Raw genomic sequence first — 16,734 nt, forward strand, 5'->3', positions numbered from 1 at the left:
AACTCCAGATCAGTAAACATAAATAAAACATTGCACAACAGAAGATCACTCAGCCCCTCTTGTGCTCATGGTGCCTTAAATTTAAATATGTGGGTGCTGCATCTTGGTTCTCCCTCCTCACTGGCACCGGCATTGGAGACAGCCTGCTGACTCTGGTGTATTGTTGGCTTGATGATCTTGGTGGTTGTCCTCTGGTCAGTGGAGCCTGTGCTGGCCCCGCCTGGGAGGGAGCGGCCTATGCCTTGGCTGGCATCTCCCCAGTCATCGCAGCCTCATCAGATGCCATGGTCACTAGCAGAGGTGGGGAGGAGCTGCTGCCATCATGCAGAGTGCCCTGACAGGAGCCCACAGAGATGACAGGCAGCTCATTTGCCAAGGTGAGGTCGCTCTGGACCTCCCTGCTCACATTGATGGATGGGCGCCTAGCTGGGATACTGGGTGCCTCATCCATCTCCCACACAGACACTGGCCACCTGAGGTCAGTGCCTATGTTAGGGCTTGCAGGTCCGAGCGTGACCCCAAGAACTCCTGATTCTGTTCCTGGAGCTGCCTCTCCATGAGAGTCGCCATTCTCTCAATGGAGGAGGCAGCGGGCTTGGCCATGATGGTCAACGCAGTACTGATGCTCCGCATGGACTCCTCCACAACAGAGACCATACCCTCATGGATCTCTGCCACATCCTCTCGCTCACCCCACTGGACATCCAGCATCTGCCACCTAATGGATGACTCCAGAGGCTCATCAGCTGCCCTCAGCTGAGCATTGTCCTGGTCTCCATCAGTCCTTCGACTGCTGGCACCCTGGGTACTCTCTGCCTCCGTCTGCACCTAAAGCGGGTGTAAAGTGCCCTCAGCGCTGTCCACAGACATTCTAGTGGAAGATCTTACACCCGCTGAGGTGCTGGTGCCTGGTTCAGAGAGCGGGTGTGACACAGGTGCATCTGGAGCCTGGCAGTCCTCTAGCGTCAGGGAACGGTCTTCGGGGTCCTGTGATTGGGTGCGTAATGGCCAACCTAAGGGAGAACAACAACATGTCATTAGTTTAAGTCATCACACTGTCTCACCACTCCTGGTGAGACCATGGAGATCTGCATCATGGGCCATCATCTTTCAATGATCAATGGGGAATCTAGTTTTGAGGCTCCCATCAATGATGAGACCATACAAGAATGTTTGCACCATCCGAAACTTTCACCTCAGTGCACTGCACTCTTACCTTTGTCTGACACCTCAGCCTCTCCACGGCCGGTTGACCGAGGTGTGTGCCGGCTCTCCAGCTCAAGGGCGTCTTGCTTGTATCTGGTTAGGGTTAGAAGGTTACTGGGGCCTTTGCCAGCCTGCGACCTTACAACGTTGTTATGGGCTGTTTTCTTCTGAAAGGACAGAGGAGCATTGACTAGTCCACTCTCTACCGGCAACACCATTGCAGTCTGGTGTACCCCACGTGAGGAGCACCTTGTAGGGCACATCTGAGTTGTGGCCCTCAAGCCGCACTCAGTCCAAGCAGCCAGGGTTCACCCTCTTGGCCAGCTCTGGCGTCATTGACAGCTGGCACTCACACTTTAACATCCCTGAGCTCCAGGGGTGATGGCCAGCCCTTAACACTTCAACACACTGATCCATGTCAACACGGTACTCACCCTTCCTGAGCGCAGCAGGTCGTTAAACCTCTTGTGGCACTGGACCCAGGTGTGCCGCACAATATCATGGCTGCCACCTCCTCCCATGCCCTTTTGGTGAGGTGCAGTGGCCTCCTCCTTCCATCCCTGGGGACAAGAGTGTCCCTCCTGGCCGCCACCTCTTCCCGAGGGGCCGTAAAGCACTCATCAGAAAACTGGGGTGGTGGGGAGGAGGGTGAGGGGGGGGGGTGCCGAGTGCCCACCCGACCTGCCTACCAGACTGGCATCTGCAGCTGCATCTGAATCCATAATTTATAATCTCCTGTTGACAATGCCAACGACAACACTGGCAGCCTTCTAGGGCCTGACTGTGCCGGTTTTAAACCGGCCGCTGGGTTGCCATTGGACCCAACGGCCGACAGGCCCCACCCCCCCCCCACCTCCTCCAGACCATTAGGAAGCCGCCAGCTTGAAATTGCGGTTGGGGGCCAATCGCGGGCAGCGGCACCTTTCCCGGCTACTCCCAGGCCCACCGATCGCACTTGCCCGCCGAACTCAAAATTCTGCCCCACAGATCTGAAAATGGAAATGCCAACTTAGTTCTGAAGAATAGTTATACTGAATCGTTAACTCGTCTTTTCTCTTTACAGATGCTAAAAGGCCTAATGAGTATTTCCAGTATTTTCTCTATCTATTTCAGACTCCTGCCAATTACAATTTGATTTTTCCCATTGAATTGAAATGGCTGACCTATCTGCACTGAAAAATGTATGTCATAGAATCATAGAATAGATACAGCACAGAATAAGGCCATTCAGCCTGTTGTGCCTGTGTTGGCCCTCTGAAGGAGCAATTCACCTACTGCCATTCCCCTTCTTTACCCGTAGCCCTGCTTTTCTTCCTTTTCAGATAATAATCCAATTCCCTCTTGAATGCCTCGAATGAACGTGCCTCCACTCTCAGACAGTGCATTCCAGATCTTAAACACACAGTGTGAACATGTCGCTATTGCTTCTTATGCTAATTACTTTAAATCTGTGCCCCCTGGTCTCGATCTTTGCACCAATGGGAACAGTTTCTCCCTATCTATGCTGTCCAAATCCCTCAGGATTTGGAATACCTCTATCAAATCGCCTTGCAACCTCCTCTTCTCCAAGGAAACCAGTCCTAATTTCCCCAATCTATCTACGCAACTGAAGTTCCTCATCCAGGTATCCATTCTCATGAATCTTTTCTGCACCCCCTCTAATGCATCCACTCTAATGCATCCACATCCTTCCTAAAGTGTGATGCCCAGAACTGGATGCAAAATTCCAGCTGAGGCTGAACCAGTGTTTCATACAAGTTTAACATAACTTCCTTGTTTTTGTACTCTTATGCCCCTATTGATAAAGCCTAGGATGCTGTATGCTTTATTAACTATGCTCCCAACTTGTCTACCTTCACTGATTTCTGCACATATACACCCAGGTCCCTCTGCTCCTGCGTTCCCTTTAGAATTGTATGCTTTATTTTATATTGTTTCTATGTTCTTTCTACCAAAATGAATCACTTCACACTTGTCTATAATTGCAGCTTGTTCAATATTTCTGAAAAAAGGCAGAAAATCACTTTGTTAAGTTGAATAGAACAAATAATACCTTGCTTTGAGTATGCACAGCTTTTGAGAAAAAGCTCATTTTTATATTCAGATTTCGAAACAAAAGCAATATAAAGTGTTCACTGCTCCTTGTCAGAAAGTAATACAAAACTCACGTTTGAACTTGGGTGACTCAGCAAAAGGGAACCAAAGTCAAAGTTTTGTGAGTTTTTGACTTGGGGAAGCTCACCTTTCAGCAGTGAGAAATGGGGACCTGCAGCTAAGCCAATTTTTTGCTATTGAGCAGGAACGGAGAACAGGAATTATAGCAGTTCAGCTGGTTTGGATTTGAAAGGAGACTTGGGCACTCTACTTTGTTGCCCGCAGCTTCACAAATCTCTCCCGGGACTGTACCACAAGGAATAGGGCTGCCCCATTACTGCTTTATCCAGATCATTTTGTAGTTTATTTCAGATTATACATCATTTGGTCATGACTAGTGACAGGTTGATCATTTGTGCCAAGCAGAGCCTTGCTATTAGCTAAACAACCTGTATGGTCCAGCCTATTAACTGGCCGTTAAATAACCGCAGGGCAGCTGGTGTTCTGCTGGGCGGTCTTGCCCGACCTGGACCTTTTAGTCCAGTGGGGGGGGAGCGCAGGGAATACCGCGCACAGTATAATTCAGCCCAATGTTTCTGGTCACGGCCTTTTATCAGAACTGGGAAATATTAGAAATGTAATAGCTTTTATATAGGTGAAATGGGAGAGGGTGGAAGAAAACAAAGGGGAAGGTCTGTGATAGGGTGTAAGATGAGAGACATTAAAATGACAAAGGAGGTGTTGGGACAGAGTCAAAAGGAGTGGTAATGGGACATATAAAAAAATAAAAGATAGGTCCAGAGGAGGTGTGAATTGAAGAATAACGAACAGCAGTCACCCAAACGCAAAGCGAGAAAAACAAGATTAAGATGTGAAGAAAAGGAAACAAATTGGGGGAACAAAGATTGCGATCTAAAATTGTTGAATTCAGTGTTGAGTCCAGAAAGCTATAAAGTGCCTATTCAAAAGATGCTGTTCCACAACATGTGCATCAGTGATGCATTGAGCTTCACTGGAACACTGCAGTAGGCTGAGGACAGAGATGTCAGTGTGAGAGCAAGGTGAAGAATTAACACTAAGGGCCACCCAAAGCTCGGGATCATGCTTGCGGACTGAGTAGAGGTCAATCTGCATTTGGTCTTCCCAGTGTAGAGGAGACCACATTGTGAACAGCAAACATTGTACTAAATTGAAAGAAGTATAAGTAAGTTGGTGCTTCATCTGGAAGGAGTGTTTGGGGCATTGGTCCACTGGCTTGATGGTAATGGTTGAGTATGGGATATGCTGGGCCATGAAATTACAGATTGTGGTGGAATATAATTCTGCTGCTGATAATGGCGTACAATGCCTCATGTCTGGCCTGTTTTGAGCTGCTAAATCTATCCCATTTAGCAAGTTGGCAGGGCCACACAACATAATGGAAGGTATCCTTAGTGTAAAGATGGAACTTCATCTGCACAAGGATTGCGCAGTGGTCAATATTCCCTATATTGTAATGGATAGATGCACTTGAGATGGGTAGGTTGGTAAAGATGAGGTCAAGTAGGATTTTCCCTGTTGTTACTTCTCTCACTACCTGCTGCAGGCCCAGTCTGGCAGCTATGTTGTCCAGGACCCCACCAGCTAGGTCACTTCTGGTGCTACTGAGCCACTCCTGGTGATGGACATTGAAGGCCCCCACCCAGAGCACATTCTGTGCTCTTGCTTTTGTCAGTGCTTCCTCCAAATGACGTTCAGCATGGAGGAGTACTGGTTCATCAGCTGAAGGAGGGTGGTAGGTGGTAATCAGCAGGTTTCCTTGCCCATGTTTGACCTGATGCCATTAGACATCATGGGGCCACTCCCGTCCCAACTGAATACTAATGTACCACTACCTCTGGTGGCTCTTCCCTGCCAGTGAGACAGAGCATACTCAGGGATAGTGATGGAGGAGTCTGCAAAGTATGATTCAATGAGTATTGACTATATCAAGTTTTAATTTGACTTGCCTGTAGGGCAGCTCTCCAATTATGACATAAGTACCAAGATGCTAGTGAGGAAGACTTTGCAGTGGACTGGGCAGGATGTGCCTTTGTCATATCCAGTGCGTAAGCTGATGCCAGGTGGCCTGTCTAGTTTTATTTTTATTCAAAGTTTTTGTAGTGGATTGATAAAACTGATTGGCTTGCTAGGCCATTTCAGAGGGCAGTTAAGAGTCAACCACATTGCTGTGGGTCTGGAGTCAAAAGTAGGCCACACTTGGTAAGGATGTCAGATTTCCTTTCCTGAAGGGACATTAGTGAACTAATCTGATAGTTTCATGGTCACCATTACTACTACTAGCCTTTTCCCCAGATTTTACTTATTTATTTAGTTAGTCAAAGAACTGAATCATGGGAGTCAAACAAAATTTGCCTTGAACAAATCCATGCTTTTATTACTAGCCTGTAATTTTCCAAATGTCAATGAATCTTTTCCCTGCTGTAAGTTTAGTACTCAGCAGCTTCCTCACTTACTACCCTTTATTTCTTTTGATGATGCATACTTTGCACAGGTCCACAATTACTGTGATAAATATCCTGTTTGAGCCTGAAATGTCAAGTTCTCCATGGAATTAAAGTGCGACAGTCAAGTGGGACTTTTCTTTAATGGCTGAGACAAGGGGTGGGATTTTTCTCTCATTGCACTAAGTGTGAGAGCGGGTGTGAAAAACAACGCGGTACCTGCCAGTTGCAATGGTGGGATTTTGCGCTGTATCGTCCGCACCCGCCTCATCATGTGCGCATGGGTGGGTTGCCTCTGATTGTCCCCTCCACCCCTACTCCCCACCACCCCACCATCAGCTTCCTCACTCTGGGCTCCATATTTAAAGTGCAGCCATGTACAGCCTTCTCAATGTTGGCAGCCCAGTGCTGCTCCACTGAAGACATGGTCCTGAAACCCAAGAAGACGGCAGCCCCCAAATTTAGGGACGCCTCACTGGAGTGCCTGCTGGGTACAGTCGTGGCCTACCGTCATGTCCTCTACCCCCACTCTTGCTGCAGGAGGTCCAGTAAGGTGACCAGTCTGGCTTGGGAGGCAACGGCAGTGGTGGTCAGTGCCAATGTGGTCCAAAGGAGGTTAGCCACCCAGAGCAGGAAGAGGATGAATATCTCATCCATTCTGCCAGGGTAAGTCAACCATCCCATTACTCTCAACTCAAACACTCACAAGCCCATTACACATTCAATGGTATCTCACACACTGCCAGCTCAAGGAACATCACCACTCATTCTTTCGCACACACCCTCACATCTCCACCTGGGATCATGTACTCTGGAGATCTTGTCCTCATCCCATCCATGGTTCACCTCACCGCCCACACATGCCAGGCGTCCTTACCATCTGCCCTGGCATGCATCTTGCTCACACTCTCTCCATCTGTCCTTATGCAGGACATGCTCGCACATAATTAAAGGGAGAGGTCCCAGACCGGGGGTGGCGTGCTGACATCAAGGTCCTCACAGAGTTCGAGAATTGAGTCATCGAGTTGGACGGAGAGGACATCGGCTGGGCCTGCACGAGGGTGAAGTTGGTGACACGCACACACAAGTGAGGATCCTGCACCAGCCCATACCTCAGACAATCACACTGTGAGTACTTTGTCTTGCTTTAGAGTCACCTGCCATGCACTAATTATCTCTCTTTTCTCTCATAGGCACTTCTGGAAAGCACCCAACAGCATCCACAAGCCAGTCCCTCATCTCTAGCCCCGAGGACTCCTCAGATGAGGAACCAGAGGATAACACCATTAAACACCCATCACAGCACTCACCCACACCCTCTACCAGCACAGAGACACACACCTCGGTGGGGCCGAGTTCTAGAGCAGGCTCGGGCTCAAGATCTGGTGAGTACAGCACACAATCTGGTCTGCAGAAAGTGGAGGCAGAGGCGTCCGGTCACCAGCACTTGGAAGACTGCTGGAGGCCATGATTCTGCTGAGTCTGAGTCACATGACAAGCCACAGGGCTTGGTCCTAAATCAGTTGCTGGAGCTGCAGCGACAGTCATGAGTATAACAGGAAGGGATGTCAGCTGCATTACTCAGATTGCAACGTATGATGGAGGAGCCCATCTGCCTTCAGCCTGAGGTGATAGTGCCAGCATGCCAATGCACCGAGGTCAACGCTGGCAGGCCGCAGGCCGCCGGGAGACCTTGGTCCAAGACATCAGTCCTGCACTAATGCAGGAACAGCACTGCATCACTGTAGCCCATGGTGGCATCCAGTAGTGGCTACATGAGGTGGGGGGTGGGGGGGGGGAGGTGGCTCCTGCATCTCACTCCAGCTGCCCGTTCTCCTCAAGGAGTCAGTAAGGGGCCCTCAGGCACCCATTGGGAGGAGGACCAGCAGCTGCACACCCTGGGGCCATTCAGCCAGGTAATTCGGGGACTCTCTGGCTGATCTAAATCCCCTCTACCTGTGACCCCATCATCTCCAGCTCCACAGGCTGAGGAGGGTGCACCTGCCCCACACAGGACACTCGAAGCAGGCCGGAGCCTCCCGATCTTGGCCCTCCAGAGGATACCTGCCAAAGTCATCACAGGCAACAGGGCGCAGCATTCAGCAGGCTGCCTCCACCTCCACTGTGGATGTCAGGGAAGAACCATGACGTAGTGGTAGAGCTAGGAATGTTAAAAAGATTTGGGAGCACAGCGGTGGCACAGGTGTTGACCACATGCATGTAATTTACACAAATGTAAATAGAATCACGGTTGATTTAGACAATATGGAGGGGAACAGTGGGAAAGGAGCGTGGATGTACTGAAGCTGAAGTGTGCTCTTTATTTGCAATGACGCATGCCCTTGAGGGCTTCATGGCGTGAATGCATTGTGGACCTGGCAAGGGCCAGGGCTGGCCATGAGGGAAATTTCTTCGCTCAGAGGGTGGTCAACCTGTGGAATTCTCTGCCACAGAAGGCTGTGGAGGCCAGGTCACTGAGTATATTCAAGAAAAATCAGATATTGATAATTTTTTGGATATTAGGGGCATCAAGGGGTATGGAGAGAAAGCGGGAAAATGGCGTTGAGATAGAGGATCAGCCATGATCATGTTGAATGGTGGAGCAGGCTCGAAGGGCTGAAAGGCTTACTCTTGCTCCTAGTTTCTATGTTTCTATGTTTCTAATGTTTGTGTTAAAGAGGAGCCATTTTAATAACAGGCAAGTGTTTGATGTCGCCATGCTCAGATGGGCCACATCCATATCAAGCAGAGGATAAATGCAACCCAGGATCTCTAACTGAGAGTGCCAGATGTCAATGTGATTTGGAAGATTGCACCACAGATGACAGAGCCATCAATAAATGGATTCACAGCAGCAGAATGTCATTGGCTGCCTCGTCCCAAGTGTCCCAATTGATGTTACACAAAGTGCGTATTCCATTCCTTCAGATGGATCTCCTTGAGGAACCTTGTCATATTGACAGCATACAGCTACGAGACCACTGAGGATCGTGCAACAGCTCCAGGCTCTTCTGGGCCGCTGTTGTGACTGGGATGCTGGAGAATTGCTTGAAAAGACAGCGCCTTCTAATGTCTGATGCCAGGACGTCCTCCTCCGGTTAGCACCTCATCTCAGCAAGGACACATGCTGCCGAGGGTTCATCATCCTTCAAAGGATCAGGACAATGTGAGCCTGATGTGTAACTATTTACTCTCAGATTGAAGTGCGTGGGTAAAATGAGAGGAATTGAAACACTGGTGCTCATGTTCTCCCATGACGGAGGGCTCTTGTCCAAGAGGGTACTCACTACAGCTCGTCATCCTCCTGGTGGAATCTAGCGGCTATCGGGGCCTCATGAGCATCCCTGCCTCACTTGGCCTGTGCTATGGCTTCTTACCCTGCAGCCTCGCTTCCTCAAACTCATCACCCTCCTCCCCTTCGAGGTCCTCCTCATTAGAGAGAGAAGACGTGCAGCTCCTCCATCTCGTCATCTGGCTAGTCCTCCCCACTTTGCAGCGCCAGATTGTGCATCACCCAAAAAGCCACGATGATCCATGAGATCCTCTGGGCAGTGTACCATAGTGCTCCGCCAGATCTGTCCAGTCATTGGAATCGCATCTTTAGGATCCCTATGGTGTGCTCCATTAATGCTTAGCTAGTGGTGTGAGCCTCATTGTACCTTCTCTCTGCAGGAGTCTGAGGCTTCCGAACGGGCATCATCAGCCACATCCTTTGCGGGTACCCTTTGTCACTGAAGAGCCAGCCCTGGGTCCTGTGTCATTCCTCGGAGATGATCGGGATCTGCGATCTACTAAAGGTGTATGGGCAGAATTTTGCCCTCATCGGGCGGGCTCGGTGGGGGTGAATGGAAGCAGCTGCGAAATGGACCACCGCCTGCAATCGGGCCGCCACCGGGATTTCATGCTGGCGGGCCAATTAAGGCCCGCCGAGCGTGAACACTGGCTGCAGAATGTTCTAGAAGGGGCAGGGGCTTGTCAGCCGCCAGTGACCCAACAGTTCAAAAACAGCGCAGGCAGCCTCAGGGAGGCTGCCCATGTCGGAGTTTCTGCAAGGGCATAGCTGCAAACGCAGATGTAGACGCCAGGCGGAAGGTGAGGTCAGCTGGACACTTGGCCCCCATTTTTTGGATGGGTGCCTTGTCATCCTTCTGAAGGAGGTAGCTGCCAGGAGGACACCCTTGTCCCAGAGATAGGAAGAGGAGGCCACCTCACCTCACAAAGAGGGCATGAGAGGAGGTGGCAGCCCGGGTGAGCAGCCACGACATGGTGTGGCACACCTGGGTGCAGTGCCGCAAGGGGTTTAATGACCTGTTGCGCTCAGGAAGGGTGAGCACCATGTTGGCATGGGTCAGTGTGTTGAAGTGTTAAGGGCTGGCCTTCCTCCCCATGGAGCTCAGATGTGTTAGAGTCTGGGTGCCAGCTGTCAATGACACTGGAGCTGGCCGAGGGGGTGAGCCCTGACTGCTTGGACTGAGCACATTGCGGCTTGAGGGCCATGACTCAGATGTGCCCTGCGAGGTGTGCTTCAGGTGAGGTTGGCCAGCTGCAATGCTGCTGCAGGTAGAGAGTGGACTAATCAATACTCCTCTGTCCTTTTTAGGAGAAGACAACCCACAACAGTATTGAGGAGCTGCAGACTGGCGAAAGACCCCCACACCTCCTCATCCTCTTAGAAATGAGCAAGGTGCCTTGGAGCTCGAGAGGTGCCATGTGCCTGGGTCAACCAGCTGCAGATAGGCTGGGGTGTCAGATGAAGGTAAGAGTGCAGTGCACTAAGTTGAGAATTTCGAATGGTGCAAACAATCTTGTGTAGTCTCATCATTGATGGGAGCCTCCAGATTGGATTCCTCATTGATTATTGAAAGATGATGGCACCATGATGCAGATCTCCATTGTCTCACCAAGGTGCCTGGCATGCACAGTGACGGTATGATGAATTTAACTAATGACATGTCCTTGCTCTCCCTTAGATCTGCCACCAAGCAGCCAATCTCAGGACCTCCAGGAGTGACCCCTGGCACCGGAGGACCACCAGGACCCAGGAGCAGCTACATCACTCCCACTCTCTGAAACAGGCGCCAGTGCAGATACCAGCACCTCGGTGGCTAGTATCTCGGTGCACATTGGTAAGTGTACTTCACACTCGCTTGAGGTGCAGGCGGAGGCAAAGAGTGCCCAGGGCACCAGCAATCGGAGGGCTGCTGGAGACCAGGACAATGCTGAGTTGAAGGCTGATGATGAGCCTCTGGAGTCGTCCATTAGCCGGCAGATGCTGGATGTCCAGTGGGGAGGGCAGGAGGATGTGGCGGAGATCCATGAGGGTATGTGTGCCATGGCCTCTGTTGCCTCCTCTCATGGACAGGCTGCTCCAGGAATAGAATCAGGGGTTCCTGGGGTTGCGCTCAGACTTGCAAGCCCTCATACAAGCAATGACCTCAGGTGGTCAGTGCCAGTGTGGGAGATGGATGAGGCACCCAGTATCCCATCTAACTGCCCATCCATCAATGGTGAGCAGGGAGGTCCAGAGCGAACTCACGTAGGCGCATGAGCTGCTTGTCATCTCTGCGGGTTCCTCTCAGGATGATGGCAGCAGCTCCTCCACCCCTCTGCCAGTGACCCTGGCATCTGATGAGGCTGCAGTGATTGGGGAGATGCCAGCTGTGGCACTGGCCGCTCCCTCCCAGGCGGGGCCAGCACAGGCTCCATTGGCCAGAGGAGACTGCCCATGTCATCGAGGCCAACGAGACACCAGAGTCAGCAGGCTGTCTCCAATGCCTGAGCCAGCGAGGGGGGAGAACCTTGATGTAGCACCCATAAACGTAGGTTTAAAGTGCCATAAGCACAAGAGGGACTGGTCACGGGTGATCTTTTGTTCTCCCATTTTTTTCCTTTTTCTAATGGTATGACCATCAACAGCTGATATTGTTCTGTTCATAACCTGTGAGTGCCAACATTATATTACATTTGCTTTTGTGTTATTGGCCTGAGTATGCTTCATTTATTTTGTACGTGCAGGGTATGCCAGTATGTAATGCTGGACATGGGCGACTCAAAGCTTTATTGCACAGGCACTGAGTGTATCTTGGGGGCAAATGAAAGGGTCATTTCAGACATCCAGGATGATGGTGGCAGCCCTGGCATAAGGTGGTAGCACTTATCTGGCAGCCTAGCTGAAGGAGAGTTGGATCAAGGCATCCCTGGTGTCCCTGCCTCTCTGGAGGTTACTGAGGTCTGGCTCCACGCCCTCAGCATTCTTCTCAGCCTGTTCCTCTTCTGACTCACTACTGGATTCATTATCTGTGGCCTGTGGAGTTGCATCAAGATCCTCTTCCTCCCCCCTTGCCAGTGCCAGATTGTGGAGAGCGCAACGTGCATTCAAGATCAGTGACACCCACTGTGGGAGGTATTGTAGTGCTCCCCCTGAACGGTCCAGGCATCGGAAGCGCATCTTGAGAGGATCTATGGTCTCTCTATTGCCGCCCTTGTGGAGGCATGACTCCTGTTGTATCACTGCTCGGTCTCTGTTCTTGGGTGGCGGAGAGGTGTCATGAGCCACCTTTTTAATGGATAGCCCTTGTCACCCAGTTGGGCTGGAGCACTGAAGAACCTTGGCACCTGGGAGTGCCTGAGTATGTACGAGCCATGGGAGCTGCCAGGGTACCTTGCACAGACTTGCAGAGTCTGCATCTTGTGGTCACACACTATCTGCACATTCATGGAGTGGAATCCCTTCCTGTTGACGAAGGCACCGGGCTCACCCGCTGGTGCTTTGATGGCCACATGTGTGCAGTCGATTGCACCCTGGACGCGGGGGAACCCAGCAATCGCTGCAAACCCTCTGGCTCTCTCAGCCTGGCTGGCCTCGTCCGTACGGAAATGAATGAAAGTCAATACCCGCCTGAACAGAGCGTCTGTCACCAGCTTGATGCAACTGTGCACAGCTGATTGAGAGACTCCACAAAGATCCCCCACTGACCCCTGGAAAGAGCCGCAGGCATAGAGGTTGAGGACCACTGTGACCTTCGGAGCCACTGGCATGTGATATCCACCCACAGAGTTGGAGCTGATTTCGTATCCAATCATCTGACAGATGGAGGTCACTGTCTCCCGTGGGAGATGGAGCCTCCTTTGGCATTGCACCTCAGGCACATTGAAGTAGCTGCATCGCCGCCTCTAAACCCTGGCAGCAGGATAGTGGCGTCTTCTGCGCCGCCTTCTGCCTTCGAATCCCTGCTGGCCCTGTACCCCTTCTGCCTGCGCCTGTCCTCCCACAGGTCGCTTCCCTGGAAGCTGCATAGGGACACCTGGCCTCCTCGCCCTTCTGCCCCTCTCTTCCTCCTCAGAGGAGGTGCCTTCAGCAGAGACCACAATCCCCATTACCCAGGGCAACGGAAGGCTGTCTGATACCTGCTAGGGTCCACATGGTCTGAATCCACAGGGGACTTTGGAGACACCAACGAGCCCTGAAATGAAACCTGGAAATGCTAAGAATGAAGCCCCGATCAGAGATTAAGCTGACAAATACTGATAAGCCACCAGCAACAAACTACATCCAAAACTCCTCACTACTCACACTGGCAATGCTGCTGACCCTTTTTACCCTGCCCTTGGATGAGGTTTTGCAAATTGTGGGCTGCCCGCCTGCCCACTTTGATCGTGCAATGAACGCAACATCGCACAGGCAACATTAAATCGGTATCAATTGGTTCTTAAGGTCCTTAACTGGCCTCCGACTCCTGTGCTCTCCCGCCGAGCGAAATATCACACAACTGTAGGATGACGTCGTGACACTCGCCTGACATCATTGCGCGTCATTTTATGCTCGTTCAGGTCGGGCGCACGCTCGCCCAACAAGCAAAAAATTCTGCCCTATGAGTCGTGGACGCTTCCTGGTTACCTGGTGCAAACCTGCGTGATAAGTTTCTTATGGTCAGGGACCAGTTGTACATTGTGTGAGTGATAGCCTTTCCGCTTTATGTATTGCCGTGCCTATTGCCAGGAAGTTTTTATAGTTACATGAGTGCAGTCGATGGCACCCTGCACCTGTGGGAATCTGGCAACCTCAGCAAAGCCCAGTGCTCTGGCATTCTGGCCTGCCGGCACTAGGGGAGTGGGACTTGGTGGAGTGCTCTTTCATAGAGCCAGTGCAGGCGCGATGGGCTGAATGGCCTCCTTCTGCACTGTAAAGATATTGTGATACTGTGATCTGTCGAAGTTTGACATAATTGTGTGTCTTAGCAAAAAGGGCGTCTGTGGCCTCATGAATCCATTTTTGAGTGGATGCTTGAGAGATCCCGCAGTGGTCGCCAGTGGAGCCCTGGAAAGAGCCACTGGCGTAGAAGTTCAGAGCGGCTGTTACTTTCAGAGCCACTGGCAATGGAGGCCCTCCCAGTCCCCTTGGCATCAATTCCTGGAGAATGTGGCCAATGTGAGTCACCAGGTCCCTGGACATGCGGAGGCGACACTATCTTTCACTCATGTGCAGATAAGACATGCAAGCTCTGTAGACCCTGGGTCTTTTGAGCCGCCTACATATGACATCTCTGTGAGCCTCATCTCCTGTGTCTGGAGGAAGCCTTGCTGCTCCTTGATCTTGAGGGTTTTGCTCCTACCTTTGGTGATCCAGGTGCTTCTGTCGCAATCTTCTTCTCTCCTGCCTGTAAGTGATAGTACAGGCAACGATAAATCCAGCCTCCATCTTCCTGTTGGTCTCCTCTCTGCAGTATCAATGAGAATCAGATAAGTGTCAGCATTAGTCTCCAAAGGTCCTCTTAATGTCAATGACCCATCAGCGAATGTGGGTTCAAGGGCCTTGTTCCCGTGTCAGTGAGTATTCGCCCCTGAAATATTGGCCAGTGTGGGATGCATATCAAGTTGTCTGAGGATCATTCTGCTCAGGAGATCCAGCTGCATCCCTGTAATTAACACTAACTACTGCTCCAATTTGAGTTAGTGAGTTGAGTTACACAGGCTAAAATCCAAGTATCTTATTACATGTTTTAAATCTGCAGGTTGCTTCTCAATGCCTTACTGAAATTTGCTTCCAATCCTCTGAAACTCTGATTGTAGAATACAAGGGATGAGCACAAATCAAAGGGATCTTGCTTCACCTATTGCAACCTGTACTATAAGGGCCTGGCACATAAAGGATTAAAGTGGGACTGAGTACAGTACCACCCGCACAGTGATGGAAGAGGATGCATGACCCGCACCTCGGCCTCAGTGTAGTGTTGGACAAAGCTGTGTGTAGAAGCAAGCATGGAGACAGCTTCTAGCTTGGACCTTTATTGTACCTATGTCTACATTTCTGGTAGTTAACAAATACTCACTGTTGAACTACATAAGACTATGAATATCTTAATAAAACCTACCAAACTACTCCCAACACCTTACAACATGGTGGCAGCGAATGGAACAACTCAAAAACCTCGCAGAAACTGCAGAAGAAAATTAAAATCCTGGAAAGCTAAAGGAAAAATCAAAGAAGCATTCTGACCTGAAGAAAAGCTCAAGAAGCGAAAATGCAGAAGGAAATTGCCAAAAAAAACTCTAAAGAAAGGCTTGGAAGCTGAAGGCAGAAATTGAATTCCTCACTGCAGCAGGAGACTTCATTGAAACCCATGGAAGTCCAGCCTCAGTACCCAGAGTGTGCAGAGTCGGCAGCGGTGAGCTACAAATTTAACATTTCTGGACAACGCAAGTCCTGAGAAAAGTTAAATACTGCAGTGGTCACAAGTTACCATTTAAATCGCAGTCCAAGGAATCTGATTCCTGAGTCAGCACCTGAACACATGATGCCGATATCTCATTCTGAACAAAGAAAACATTAATTAAAAATTAATTGCGAATGAATAGGCAGCTTTAAAAACCAAGCAAAAGCCGGATTCAATGCTTCCAAGGCGTGAGAACAGCTATTGTTAAAAAAATGTAAATGCTGAGATTGTGAATGCCATTACTGTGGGAGTTCACCTAAACTGGCAAGCTGTAGAAAACCCTTTGTGCAGAAGGGTACAGTGTCACCATCTTGGATGCTTCGTAACACCTTAAAGCTGAACTTGCAATTTAAAAATTTTAACCTTGGTTCTTATATCCACTCTTCCAGATCAATTTGGACTTATCCAAGGCCCAGATCAATCACAAAATTGGGGACTTTGGAGAAAAAGATTCCTTAGATACATGATTGCATCAGACCTGGGTAAAAAGACAGAAGCTGAACAAGTTAACATGCTGCTTTACTCGGTAGGTCCAATAGCGGACAACATTATTGCTAGACAAGGAATCAACGAATCAACTCCAAAACTTGATGAAGTTTTAAAATCTTTCAATGCTTATTTAACCCCGGAAGTAACACAATCCTTGAAAGGGCTATATTTAATCAACATGTCCAGCAGCTAGGAAAAACTGTTGACTTCTTCATTAATGAGCTGTAAACAATGGTTGTGCTTATGGTGATCTGGAGTCTGTGCTAATCAAGGATAAATATCTGTAGGAGTGGTGGACAACACACTTTCAAACATGCTTCAAGTAAGGAAAACCTAATCCTGAGTAAACCACCCAGATTGTCAGGCAATCTGATTTGCAGCATAAATCCATATTAATGGGAGAAAGTAAATCATGGTACAAAGTAAACCCCACTGTCCAATTAGTGAAATGGCACAGAAACAGGGACACTCCAGATCAAGGGAAGCAATACTCTAACTCATCAGTACAGCGACCATGCCAGCGCTGTGGAGCAAAGCGCCCCCACAGGTATGATCCACATCTGGCAATTTCAGCCCAATGCTTTCAATATAACTGAATAGGACACTTTGGGAATCCCTGCAAAGCCAAAACATCAAAACGCACAGAAGATCCAAACAGGATTCACAAGATTGAGGACATAGAACCATGCTCCTTGGATGAGATGGTCCTGGATTTCCATTCTGGAATGGGGACATATTGGTTAACAAAA

Source organism: Cetorhinus maximus, chromosome 5, assembly GCF_964194155.1.
Source record: "Cetorhinus maximus chromosome 5, sCetMax3.hap1.1, whole genome shotgun sequence".
Taxonomy (NCBI): domain Eukaryota; kingdom Metazoa; phylum Chordata; class Chondrichthyes; order Lamniformes; family Cetorhinidae; genus Cetorhinus; species Cetorhinus maximus.